General features: G+C 44.5%; 1 long non-coding RNA gene across 1 annotated transcript; it reads right to left on the reverse strand.

Moving 5' to 3' along the window:
* Nucleotides 1-722: 722 nt before the first annotated feature.
* Nucleotides 723-4060, reverse strand: LOC307181217. The gene is made up of 3 exons (XR_013826119.1): nucleotides 4021-4060; nucleotides 3749-3838; nucleotides 723-803 (listed from the first exon to the last, which is right to left on the reverse strand). It is a non-coding gene; the product is annotated as an uncharacterized lncRNA (long non-coding RNA).
* Between the last annotated feature and the right edge of the window lie 10544 nt (nucleotides 4061-14604).

A 14604-nucleotide genomic window follows, 5' to 3' on the forward strand; every position in this document is an offset into this window, starting at 1 on the left:
AAACCATAAATCAAAAAGAGTCATTCACCGCAATGTTCATTGCATCACTATTTACAATATCGAGGTAATGGAAGCAACCTAAATGCCCACAGACAGACGAATGCATAAAGCTGTGGTACATATATAAAATGGAATATTACTAAGCCATGAAAAGGAATGAAATTGGGTCATTTGTAGAGACGTCGATGGATCTAGAGACTGTCATACAGAGTGAAGTAAGTCAGAAAGAGAAAAACAAATCTTGTATATTCATGCATATATGTGGAACCTAGAAAAACTGTACAGATTAACCATTTTGCAAGGCATAAATAGAGCAACAGATGTAGACAACAAACGTATGGACAACAAGGGGGGAAAGCTGTTGGGGGGGTGGTGGTGGGAGGAGTTGAGAGACTGGGATTGGCATGTATACATTTATATGTATAAAATAGATAACCAATAAGAACCTGCTGTATAAAAATATAAAATAAAATTCAAAATTAAAAAGAAATAAAATTTAAAAAATCAAACAGAAAAAACAATTATTCCCTGCACATACATGTATTTATATGAATAAATTATTTCCATCCTTATATCTGTAAATACAAAAAAGAGGAATAAAATCTACCTTGAACCAAAAACGAAAAAGAGAAAAAAAAACACAGAACCCACCAGTTACACAGAGGAAAACCGTATCAGGGCACTTGCTCCAGTTGTAAACAATTCTGAAGTTGGTCAGTGGTGGGGAATCGTCTCCCATTCAGCCAGCAGCCCCCACGCAACAAGTGTCCTCATTGCAAAGCTGGGGCACCGTGCCGAGGCATCTGTGTGTAAACGTGAGCTGAGCCCCAGGCCAGTTGCTGCTGAACTATTCCCACCCGTCCCAGGTAAAACACCTGAATATATACAAGGACTTGAAAGCCTAGAGGAAAGGCCATAGAGCCACACGAGTGACAGCATGCCGGCCGACTTGGTGCCTGCAGGCCAGCCAGGATGGTCCTGGCCCTGGGTGCTCTTCTGGAAGATTTCCATTTCCCTGCCTGAGATACCCGTCCTGTCCCTGCCCCCACTGCTTTTTTCCTTTCTCACCTCTGCCCAGGGAGAAATTCCAGCAGCAGGTATGGGTGACACATCCTCTTCTTTAGCAGGTGGCAGCCTGGCAACTGCAGCAGAAAGTCCAGCAGAGCCCCACTCACACTGGGCCACCCACAAAGCCGTGGCCTCTCACTCCCTCCCACCAGCCCAGCCCCGAGACTGCTGACAGGGCAGAGAAAATGGCGTCAGGCACGGATGCAGGGGCTCTTGCTGCCTGGAGTGGTATTTATATTGATCTCAACCCAGGCACACCTGGGGAGGGCTGGCCGGCATGGTAAGGCTGCCCAGGTCAGCCAATCATCACCCCTCAGGGGCTCACAGTTGCAGAAATTGGAACTTGCTGAACCGGCCAGGTCCAAGGAACAGGTGTGGGCTCCTGAGAGTCAGGATAGACAAGGGGCTGCAGCTTTGGCTTGTTTTCTAATCATTTTATCTGGCCCATGAGTGGGAGACAACTTCAAGAAAACCCTCTCCTAATGAGAGGAACCCAGGAGTCAGGGAGAGGAGGGGTGGGTGGTGGTTGGAGACAGAGGCCTGGTGCCCCGAGTGCAGTGGACGTCTCTGGAAGACCAGGTGGAGGGAGACCTCACGGAGTGATGCCCAGGGTCACAGACCTGTCGGAGCTGCTGTTTGTTAGTTCAAGTCCTGCTCTGAGGTGCTCTGTGTCAGCTCTGAGCGACAGGTGAGCTGGGGGTGCTCTGCAATGAGGGCTATGTGCACGGTTCCTGTGTGCCCAGCCCTGCCACGGTACCTGCAAGGGTAGCTCTGTATCCTGGGAGGGGCCTGACCACGAGAGCCCCGTGGGCTGCTGGGGACCTGGTAAAGGATGTCAGGACAGTCAGTGAAGCCACCGAGGATATACCTCCAGTTGCTCCTAATTCCTACACCCTGCTGGTCATTCTACCAACCACCAGGACATGGTATTCTGTATTAGTCTTCAATGATGCCTTCTTTTGTATTCCATTAGTCCCAGAGTCACAAGAAATTTTGGCTTGTGAGTGGCAGGACTCAACATACAACTAAAACAATACTTCCGGGCCGTTCGGCCCCAAGGGTGCAAAAATTCCCACACCATCTTTGGGGAAAGCTTAGCTAAAGACCTAAAAGTTCTACCTCTGGAAAAGGAAACCCTCCTTCAATATGCAGACGACATTCTGATCGCCAGCCCTACTAAGGAGGCCTCTGAACTACCAAGCCAATAAAGGATAGAAGTTGTCCAAGAAAAAGCTCAAATATCACAGACTGCAGTGACCTGCCTGGGCTTCATTCTCACAGAAGGTCAGAGAAGCCCATCCCAGGAAAGGGAAGAAACCATTTTCAGCCTTACCCCTTTCTAAAACTAGAAGACAGCTTAGGGGTTCCTGGGGAGGCCAGGGTTTGCTGCTTCTGGATCCCTAACTACAGTCTACTAGCTGGGCCTCTATATGAAACACTGAAAGGAAAAGATGATGATCCTTTTGAATAGAATCCAGAAGTGGCCTTTCAAGAATGGAAAGAGCAGTCAATTCAGACCCTTGCCCTGGAACTCCCTAATTTAGCTAAACCCTTTGACCTTTACATTCCCGGTGAAAGGTGAATCGCCATTGGAGAATTAGTGCAAAAACTGGGACCACTTGAAATGGAACAATGCAAGAATGCCATCCAGGTAGGATAAACTACGGTCACCAAGGGGCTTGGCCCACTGCCACATCTGGCCAAGATACTGGCGGTATCTAAAAACCTGGAAATCAGCAGCCCAAAAGGCCACCTCCCTCCTAAGGGAAAAGGACCCCACGTGGTGATCCTAACCACCAACCATGCCCTGAAGTTGCAGGGTTCGCTCCGTGGGCACACCGACCTCAAGTGAGGAGGCCCTCCAACTCCAACATCCAGAGAGATAACCGGGGGCAACAGGGCACCATGACGACTCGTGTGAACATCACTTGACCTGGAGTTTCTCTCATAAAACAACAAGAGTGTGTCCGAAAAGAGTAGACTACTGCTTGCAGGACTTACTGCACCCAGAGGGGAGCTAATAATCTTGGCGGGGGAACCGTATATCACACTGTCACCATAGAAAAGCCTACAGACACCGTGATGATGGTGGCCAATAAGACCGGCTGGACTCCTGTTTACTTCAAAAGGCTGTTGACTCAGTGGCCATCATGGTCCTTGATCACCACTGACCCTGGACTGTCTGGGAGTTGAGCGGGCAGGGCTCTGACACCTGGTGCTGTTTGTACGTTAATTCAGGGGCCTAATTGAAGAAAGTGCAGACTACTGGTCAGAGCATCTAGGCTGGCAGAAACGGTCAGCCTAAGGTGGCCGAACAAATGTGGGGCGGGGTGAAACCGGCCCCCACAGCGTCTCTGCACATCTCTTTCCTGGACCCTTAAAGGTCATTAGAATCTATAACACTTCCAATGCTGGTGCTCAGGTGGACGAGCAGGGAGGCAGGGGTCCTGGGGACAATCAACGTCACCGGGAGGCTGCTGGGGAGAAGCTCTGACCCTCGCCCCAGGGTATGAGGGCTCCCAACTCAGCACTCAGCAGTTACAGAAGAAGGGTCTGCACCCTCAGCACTCCAAGAATGAGGAACGGGACAAAAGGCAGAGGAGGGCTTTGTCCCCAGCAAAGCCCATTAAAAATCCCTGGGAGATAAAAATAGAATCTGGGCAATAAAGTCAAGTCTAACCTTTTTTATCCTTTGTGCTTTGTCTAATTTCACGTGCTCCTAGGGTCCCGCATGCAGAGGTTCCACACCCGGCACTTCAGACCAGATTTCCTAGTGCAGAATGGCTGGGTCGACACCTCAGCTCCTGGGGCCCAGTGCAGACTCCACGATATAGAGCCTGAGCTACAGCCAACCCGGCCCTCGAGAGCTCCGCCCCCTCCCTCCCACTGACTCTGACAGGATCTCTACACAGCAGCCCAGCCCACAGCCCACGGGGTAGTGCATGCTCTCACCTCTCCATTCTCTGATCAAAATATAAAGTTTCCTTTGCTTGTGAACCAAACTCAGTCTCGATCTCTTGGCCCCAATGACACTGGGCAGGGGGACACTTGTTGGGGTCCACTCTGGAGGATCAGTAACAGAAATTGAGACTATTGTAACCTCAATGAACAGATGTGTGAGCCAAACTGTAGTTAACATAGAACAGTGTATAAGGCTCGGGTAAAATAAGATGTTTCTAACACTTCCATTTGATATTTCCATCACTTTTTATAAGCAAGTTCAGTGAAAAGGTTTGTCTTATTTGTCAGGTCAATATTAGAGAAATGAAGTGATTTCTTTCCAAGGATGTACATCTAATAATCTTGGTTAAAGCTTCAATCTTGTTTTAAATGCTTTTCCATTGAAAATGATACCTCTCTTTCAGCTCCCCCATTTCTGAGAAGTATAAAATCTTATAATTTATTATTACCAAAGGGGAAAGGTGGGAGGAGGGATAAATTAACAGTTTGGGATTAACACATACACACTGCTATGTATAAAATAGATCATCAACAAGGAACTACTGTATAGCACAGGGAACTACACTCAACATTTTGCAATAACCTATAAGGGGAAATAATCTGAAAAAGAATAGATATTTTTATTGACATCATCTATCAATGACAGTTAAAGTGTAACCTAAGGGAAGCTGGTGGTGAGTGCTTCTGACCCTGAAGACTTCAATCATCTAAAGTTTGGACTCTGCCTACTTCCCAAGGCCCTTAATGAACATATGTGTAGCCGTAGCTTAAAAAATTCCCCAGTTTGGGTTTCGGGGAGACACTGATTTTGAAAAAGTCCTGGTGTTCTCCTTACATGAATGGGACTCTTCCTACTGCTAAAACATGTCTGTCACACCCAGAGGATGGTATACCGTCTGATCGGGAAGAGTTTGGAAAAGGCATCTCATCTCCTCATCTCCTGGTGCTCGGGTTCACCCCTCCAGCGTCTTTACTAACAGTCTCCCCACTTGGAGATGTCAGCACTGTCAACATCCTGTTGCGTACAGTTTGGAATTTGTCCAGAGGATGAAGCGGAAGGATGAGGAACAATGAGCGACAAGTCCTAGGTGTTCAGACAGGCACATGTCACTCTAATTTCCAATCAGGAAGACGAATTGACCAAAGGCTAGGGTTGCCCATGGAAACAGTATAGGGCTTGAGGAAATCCCGCTGCTTTGTGGCCAGTTCCCATAAACACAAGTTGAACAATGGAACTCAGGGGCAGTAAAATTCACAAAACTGCAGAGTTGAAAATATCCATCACTGAAAAATGTCTTGAGGAAAGTCAGAGAAAAGGACTTGTAAGCAAGGGAGAATGGCAGGAAAGGAATTTGAGGAGGTAGAAAGGACTCGCCATTAAGCACAAGAAAAGGAGCTGAACATTGCCAACATTGCAGTTGGCCAAAAAGGGTGTATGCGTTTTTTTCTGTATATATTCAAGAAAAGGGCATACACTTTTTTAACCAACCAAACAGGTGGGCACTGGAAGTCAATACTACAAAAGATATCACTTCGCATCAGTCAGAAGAGCCATCCTCATAAAGCGTAAACAACAGAAATGCAGGACAGGGCAACGAGAAGAGGGAGCCCTGTGAGACTTATAGTGGAAATGTATATTGCCAACGGCCATTCTGGAGAAGTGTATTGTGTTTACTAAAGCATCTAAAAAATGAGCTACAGAGCATAGGGCACTTGCACTCATGGGCGTATATCTTGGGAAAAACAAAAATCGAGAGGACACAGGCACCCCAATGTTTACCCCCTCTCTGTTTAAAAGATCCTCGACTAGGATATAACTTAAATGTCTCTGGAGGGAAAAAATGGATAGAGATGCGGTACTTAGGTAGAGTGGAATATTATTCAGCCTGGAAGTCAATGAAATATGGCCAGTTGTAACAACTCCGGAGGAGTTACGTATGATCATTCTAAGTGACAGAATTCAAAAAGAAAAAGACACATATCATAAGATATCACTTAAAGGTGGAATCCAAAATGGCTACACATGAAATAAATTACAAAACAAAAACATAGTCAAATATGTAGAAAACACGCATAAGGCTGCTAAACGGGAAAGGTGGGGAGGGGTGAGGCATCATCCAGGAGGTTGAAATTACCAAAGATACCATTCCAAATACCAAACTGATAATCAACAAGGCCTACACGGTAGCTAAAAGAACTGCACTCAGCACACTCAAGTCACCGGAAAAGAATATATACGACTGGTAAGAATCTGAAAAAGAATTTATTGATGTCTCTCTGTACGTGAATCAAGTGGATGTACAGCAGCAAGAAACAGAGCTTTGAAAATCAGCTGTAACCAATATAGTAATAAATTGAAAAAAATAAACGACAGAGAGACAGAGAAAACCTCTTACAACTTTTCCTCAGGGACGGTGATGCAACATGGATTGAACACATCTAGACCCACAGCAGGATGAGACATAAGGCTGGAAACTGTTTGCGCTAAGAGAAATGTGAGGTTGGGTGAGGAAATGCACACCCTTTAAAGTAATACTACCTGGTACCCATTCAATGGGTCCCAAATCTGCAGGTTCAAGGGATCTTCCTACAGCTAAAACATGCATGGAAAACCCAGAGGACTGTACACCATGTGATCGGGAGATGTGTCTAAAATGCACCTCATTTATCCTCTCCTGGTGCTCCTGTTCACCATTCCAGCCACGCTACTTAGAATCTCCCCACTTGGAGAATCAGCACATTTCAACTTCTGTTTCACACATTTTGCAAATTGTGAGGAGGATGAATGGGAAGAGGGGGAACCAATGAGAGAATAGTTGTAGGGGTTTGGACAGGCACATATCACTCTAATTTCCCATTAAGAATAAGAATTAAAAAAAGGCTCAGCCTGCCTCGCCGGAGCCAAAATAGGGCCTGAAGCAATCCTGCGGGTTTGAGGCCAGCTCACAAAAGAACAACTTAAAAAATGGAGCTCAGGGTCACTGCAATTCACAAACCTGCAGAGTTATAAATGAAAACTAACGTCCAAAAATATGTTGAGGTAAGGCAAAGAAGAGGATCTGAATGCAAGACAGAATTGCAAGAAACAGATTTCAAGAGATAGATTGGACTCGTCTTTAACGCACATGAAAAGCGGCAGAATTTCGACAATGATGCAGTTGGCCCAAAAGGGCGTATGCGTTTTTTCCTGATTATATCCAGGAAAAAACGCATACGCACTTTATGGGCAACGAAGCAAGCAAGCAATGCAAATGTGCACAACAAAGAAGTCTCACTTCCCACCGGTCAAAAAGGGCCATCCTAAAAAATTGTAAAAACCAGAAATGCAGGACAGGCCATGGAGAACAGGGAGCCTTTATACGCTGATGGGCAGTGTGTGAACTGCCAAGAGCCACTCTGGAGAAGTGTATGGTGGTTCCTAAATCATCTAAAAAACAGAGCTACAGAGCATAGGACACTTCCAATCATGGGAGTATATCTAGGGAAGTCTAAAAATCAACAAGACACAAGCACACCACAGTTTAGGGCTACTCTGTTTACAAGAACCTCAACTTCAGTACACCTTAAATATCCCAGGAAAGAGAACAATGGATAAAGAAGATGTGGTACTTATGTACAACGGAATATCTCTTCACCATGAAATCAATGTAATAAGGCTAGTAGAAGGATAAAGAGTGGATTTAGGTCCGATAATACTACTTGAAATAAGTCAAACAGAAAAAGAAACATATCATAAGATATCACTTATAGAGGGAGGGTAAATATGGCTGCACAAGAAATGAATTACACAACAGAACAGTGTCTCACATTTAGAAAACACACATATGTCAGCTTAAGGGGAAAGGAGAGGTGGGGTGATGCATAAAACCAGAGTTTGAAATTAGCACAGATTCCGTTCAATAAACCAAATAGATATTAGACAAGATCTACACCTTGCTCAATGAACTGGCCTCAACACACCCTATACACCGCAGAGAAATATATCTGAGTAATAAGAATCTTAAAACCCATGTATTGATATATCTCCATAAGGGAATCAAGTGTGTGCAGAGCGGCACAAACACAGCAGTGAAAATGAGCTAAACCCCATTATAGAAATAAATTTTAAAACCAAAACGCAGAAACAATGAAAGAGAAAAAAATTCTTACAAAATTCGCTCAGGGGCTGTGATGTAACCTGGAATGACCACATATAAACCCACAGCTGGATAAGACATAAGACTGGACACTTGGGGTTGAGAGGATTGGTGAGCTTTGGTGAGCAACTGCCGAAAGTTTAATGCAATACTTCATGCTACTCATTCCAAGGGTCCCAACACTCCAGGTTGAAGGGAATCTTCCTACAGCTAAACCTTGCATGGGAAATCCAGCAGGTGGTATACAATATGATCGGGAAAGGTTTCTAAAACGCACCTCATTTTCCCTCCTGGGGCTCCGGATCAACATTCCAGCCACTTTACTAACAACATCCCCACATGGAGAGTGAATGCCTTTAAGTTCCGGTATCGCACAGTCTGCAGTTAGTGTGGAGGATGAATGGGAATAGGGGGAACCAGTGAGAAAATAGCTGTAGCGGTTTCAATGGCCACATGTCACTCTAATTTCACATAGGAAGAAGAATTAACCAAAGGCACAGCAAGGTGCCCCAGAAGAAGAATAAGGCCTGAAGACATCCTGTGGATATGAGGCAAGATCACAAAAATAAGACCTGAAAAATGGAACTAAGGGCAACTGCAATTCAAAAACCTGCAGAGTTATAAACGACAACTATTTTCCAAAAGTATATTGAGGTAAGGCTATGAAGAGGCACTGACAGCAAGGCAGAATTGCAGGAAACCGATTTCAGGAGGTAGACTGGAATTGCATCGAAAACATATGAAAAGACTCAGAACATCAACAATCATGCACTTGGTCAAAAAGGGTGTATGCGTTTTTTCCTGAATATATTAAGGAAGAAACCCATACACCCTTTCTGGCCAACCAAGCAAGCTTGCAAAGGAAATCTGCACTACAATGAAGTCTCACTGCCCCCCAGTAAAAGGGCCATCTGAAAAAAGTGTAAAATCCAGAAAGGCAGGACAGGCCATGGAGAACTGGGAGCCTTGTTATGCTGATGGGCGGGATGTAAATTGCCAACAGAAACTTGGGAGAAGTGTATGGTGTTTCCTGAAACATCTAAAAAACAAAGCAACAGAGCCTAGGGCACTTCCACTTATGGTCCTATAGCTTAGGGGAATGAAAATCAAAAAGACACAGCCACCCCAATGTTTGGGACAGCTCTGTTTACAAAAACCTCATTTACGGTACAAGTTCAATATCACAGAAAGCGAAAAATGGATAAAGAAGTTGTGGTACTTACGTACAATGCAATATCACTCAGCAATGAAATCTAAGTCATCAGGCCCGTAGCAGCATAATGAGTGGATTCAGGTACGATGATTCTAAGTGAAATAGGGTCACACAGAAAAAGAAATATCATAAGATATCACTAATACACGGAATGTAAACTTGGCTACACAGGAACTGAATTACAAAACAGAACAGGGTCTGAAATGTAGAAAACCAACTTATGCTTGCTTAAGGGGAAAGGTGAGTTGGGGTGCTGCAGAAAACCAGAGATTGAAATGAGCACAGATACCGTTCCATAAGCCAAATATGTAATAGACAAGAGCTACTCCTTGCTCAACGAAGTGGACTCAACACCCCATATTAAACGCCTAAGAATGTACCTGACTAGTAAGAATCTTAAAACCTATGGATTGCTATGTCTCCAAAAGAGAATCAAGCGTGTATACAGTGGTATACACGCAGGAGTGACAGGATTGGTGAGGTTTGGTGAGCAAATGCAGACCCTTTATAGTCATATTGCATGGTATCCATTCCAAGGGTCTCAACTCTCCAAGTTTAAGGGATTCTTCCTTCAGCTGAAACATTCATGTGGAACACAGAGTATGATCCAACGTGTTATCGGGAAACGTGTTCAAATATGTCTCAGTTTTCCTCCCCTGGTACTCGGGTACAACATTCCAGACACTTTACTAACACTCTCCCCACTTGGAGAGTCAGTGCCTTCAACCTCCTGTTTGGCACAGGTTGCAATTTCTGCGGAAGATGAACAGGAATAGGGAGAACCAATGAGAGACTAGCTGGAGGTGTCTGGACGTGCAAATTTAACTCTCATTTCCCACCAGGAAGAGGAATTAACCAAAGGCTCAGCGTGCCATGCCGGAACCACACTAGGGCCTCAAGCAATCCTGCGGTGTTGCGGCCAGCTCACAAGAAAGCGAGTTGAAGAAAGGAGCTCAGGGGCACTGTCATTCACAAACCTGCAGAGTTATAAATGACAGCTATTGTCCAAAAATATACTGAAGTAAGGCTGCCAAGAGGACTTGAAAGTGGGGCAGAATTGCATGAAACCGATTTCAGGAGGTAGACTGGAATTGCATTGAAAGCATAGGAAAAGAGGCAGAACGTCCACAATGATGCACTTGGCCAAAAAGGGCGTATGCGTTTTTTCCTGAATATATTCAGGAAAAAACGCATACGCCCTTTTTGGCCAACCAAGCAAGCTTGCAAAGGAAATCTGCACTACAATGAAGTCTCACTTCCGCCTGGTCAAAAGGGCCATCTGAAAAAAGTGTAAAATCCAGAAAGGCAGGACAGGCCATGGAGAACTGGGAGCCTTGTTATGCTGATGGGCGGGATGTAAATTGCCAACAGACACTCGGGAGAAGTGTATGGTGTTTCCTGAAACATCTAAAAAACAAAGCAACAGAGCCTAGGGCACTTCCACTTATGGTCCTATAGCTTAGGGAAATTAAAATCAAAAAGACACAGCCACCCCAAAGTTTGGGACGCCTCTGTATACAAGAACCTCGTTTACAGTACAAGTTCAACATCGCAGAAAGTGAAAAATGGATAAAGAAGTTGTGGTATTTACTTACAAAGCAATATCACTCAGCAATGAAATCTATGTCATCAGGCCCGTAGCAGCATAATGAGTGGATTCAGGTATGATGATTCTAACTGAAATAAGTCACACAGAAAAAGAAACATCATAAGATATCACTAATACACGGAATGTAAACTTGGCTACACAGGAACTGAATTACAGAACAGAAAAGGGTCTCAAATTTAGAAAACCAACTTATGCTTGCTTAAGTGTAAAGGTGAGTTGGGGTGCTGCATAAAACCAGAGATTGAAATGAGCACAGATAAAGTTCCTTAAGCCAAATATGGAATAGACACGAGCTACTCCTTGCTCTACGAAATGGACTCAACACCGCATATTAAACGCCTAAGAATGTACCTGACTAGTAAGTATCTTAAAACCTATGGATTGCTATGTCTCCGAAAGAGAATCAAGCATGTGTACAGGGGCATAAAAGCAGCAGTGATAGGATTGGAGAGGTTCGGTGAGCAAATGAAGACCCTTTGAAGTCATATTGCATGGTACCCATTCCACGGGTTTCAACTCTCCAGGTTTAGGGTATTCTTCCTTCAGCTAAAACATGCATGTGGAACCTAGAGTATGATCAACCATGTGATCGGGAGACGTGTTCAAATATGTCTCAGTTTTCATACCCTGGTACTCAGGTGCAACATTCCAGACGCTTTACTAACACTCTCCCCACTTGGAGAGTCAGCGCCTTTAACCTCCTGTTTGGCCCAGTTTGCAATTTCTGCGGAAGATGAACAGGAATAGCGAGAACCAATGAGAGACTAGCTGGAGGTGTCTGGACGGGCAAATTTAACTCTCATTTCCCACCAGGAAGAGGAATTAACCAAAGGCTCGGCGTGCCGTGCCGGGACCAGATTAGGACCTGAAGCCATCCTGCGGTGTTGCGGCCAGCTCACAAGAAAGCGAGTTGAAGAAAGGAGCTCAGGGGCTCTGTAATTCACAAACATGCAGAGTTATAAATGACAGCTATCGTCCAAAAATATACTGAAGTAAGGCTGCCAAGAGGACTTGAAAGCGGGGCAGAATTGCAGGAAACCGATTTCAGGAGGTAGACTGGAATTGCATTGAAAGCATAGGAAAAGAGGCAGAGCGTCCACAATGATGCCCTTGGCCAAAAAGCGCGTATGTGTTTTTTCCTGAATATATTCAGGAAAAAACGCATACGCCCTTTTTGGCCAACCAAGCAAACTTGCAAAGGAAATCTGCACTACAATGAAGTCTCACTTCACCCCGGTCAAACGGGCCATCTGAAAAAAGTGTAAAATCCAGAAAGGCAGGACAGGCCATGGAGAACTGAGAGCCTTGTTATGCCGATGGGCGGGATGTAAATTGCCAACAGCCACTCCGGAGAAGTGTATGGTGTTTCCTGAAACATCTAAAAAACAAAGCAACAGAGCCTAGGGCACTTCCACTTATGGTCCTATAGCTTAGGGAAATTATAATCAAAAAGACACAGCCACCCCAAAATTTGGGACGTCTCTGTTTACAAGAGCCTCGTTTACCATACAAGTTCAATATCACAGAAAGTGAAAAATGGATAAAGAACTTGTGGTACTTACGTACAATGCAGTATCACTCAGCAATGAAATCTATGTCATCAGGCCCGTAGCAGCATAATGAGTGGATTCAGGTACGATGATTCTAACTGAAATAAGTCACACAGAAAAAGAAACATCATAAGATATCACTAATACACGGAATGTAAACTTGGCTACCCAGGTACTGAATTACAGAACAGAACAGGGTCTCAAATTTAGAAAACCAACTTATGCTTGCTTAAGGGGAAAGGTGAGTTGGGGTGCTGCATAAAACCAGAGATTGAAATGAGCACAGATAAAGTTCCTTAAGCCAAATATGGAATAGACAAGAGCTACTCCTTGCTCAACGAAATAGACTCAACACCCCATATTAAACGCCTAAGAATGTACCTGACTAGTAAGTATCTTAAAACCTATGGATTGCTATGTCTCCGAAAGAGAATCAAGCATGTGTACAGGGGCATAAACGCAGCAGTGATAGGATTGGAGAGGTTCGGTGAGCAAATGAAGACCCTTTGAAGTCATATTGCATGGTACCCATTCCACGGGTTTCAACTACCCAGGTTTAAGGCATTCTTCCTTCAGCTAAAACATGAATGTGGAACCTAGAGTATGATCAACCATGTGAACGGGAGACGTGTTCAAATATGTCTCAGTTTTCGTACCCTGTTACTCGGGTGCAACATTCCAGACGCTTTACTAACACTCTCCCGACTTGGAGAGTCAGTCCCTTTAACCTCCTGTTTGGCCCAGTTTGTAATTTCTGCGGATAATGAACAGGAATAGCGAGAACCAATGAGAGACTAGCTGGAGGTGTCTGGACGGGCAAATTTAACTCTCATTTCCCACCAGGAAGAGGAAATAACCAAAGGCTCAGCATTCCGTGCCGGAACCAGATTAGGACCTGAAGCCATCTTGCGGTGTTGCGGCCAGCTAACAAGAAAGCGAGTTGAAGAAAGGAGCTCAGGGGCTCTGTAATTCACAAACATGCAGAGTTATAAATGACAGCTATCGTCCAAAAATATACTGAAGTAAGGCTGCCAAGAGGACTTGAAAGCGGTGCAGAATTGCAGGATACCGATTTCAGGAGGTAGACTGGAATTGCATTGAAAGCATAGGAAAAGAGGCAGAACGTCCACAATGATGCACTTGGCCAAAAGGGGCGTATGCGTTTTTTCCTGAATATATTCAGGAAAAAACGCATACGCACTTTTTGGCCAACAAAGCAAGCTTGCAAAGGAAATCTGCACTACAATGAAGTCTCACTTCCCCCCGGTCAAAAGGGCCATCTGAATAAAGTGTAAAATCCAGAAAGGCAGGACAGGCCATGGAGAACTGGGAGCCTTGTTATGCTGATGGGCGGGATGTAAATTGCCAACAGACACTCCGGAGAAGTGTATGGTGTTTCCTGAAACATCTAAAAAACAAAGCAACAGAGCCTAGGGCACTTCCACTTATGGTCCTATAGCTTAGGGAAATTATAATCAAAAAGACACAGCCACCCCAAAGTTTGGGACGCCTCTCTTTACAAGAACCTCGTTTACCGTACAAGTTCAATATCACAGAAAGTGAAAAATGGAGAAAGAACTTGTGGTACTTACGTACAATGCAGTATCACTCAGCAATGAAATATATGTCATCAGGCCCCTAGCAGCATAATGAGTGGATTCATGTACGATGATTCTAACTGAAATAAGTCACACAGAAAAAGAAACATCATAAGATATCACTAATACACGGAATGTAAACTTGGCTACACAGGAACTGAATTCCAAAACAGAACAGGGTCTCAAATTTAGAAAACCAACTTATGCTTGCTTAAGGGTAAAGGTGAGTTGGGGTGCTGCATAAAACCAGAGATTGAAATGAGCACAGATAAAGTTCCTTAAGCCAAATATGGAATAGACACGAGCTACTCCTTGCTCAACGAAATGGACTCAACACCGCATATTAAACGCCTAAGAATGTACCTGACTAGTAAGTATCTTAAAACCTATGGATTGCTATGTCTCCGAAAGAGAATCAAGCATGTGTACAGGGGCATAAAAGCAGCAGTGATAGGATTGGAGAGGTTCG

The sequence above is a fragment of the Stenella coeruleoalba genome (assembly GCF_951394435.1).
Source record: "Stenella coeruleoalba genome assembly, contig: scaffold_158, whole genome shotgun sequence".
NCBI lineage: Eukaryota > Metazoa > Chordata > Mammalia > Artiodactyla > Delphinidae > Stenella > Stenella coeruleoalba.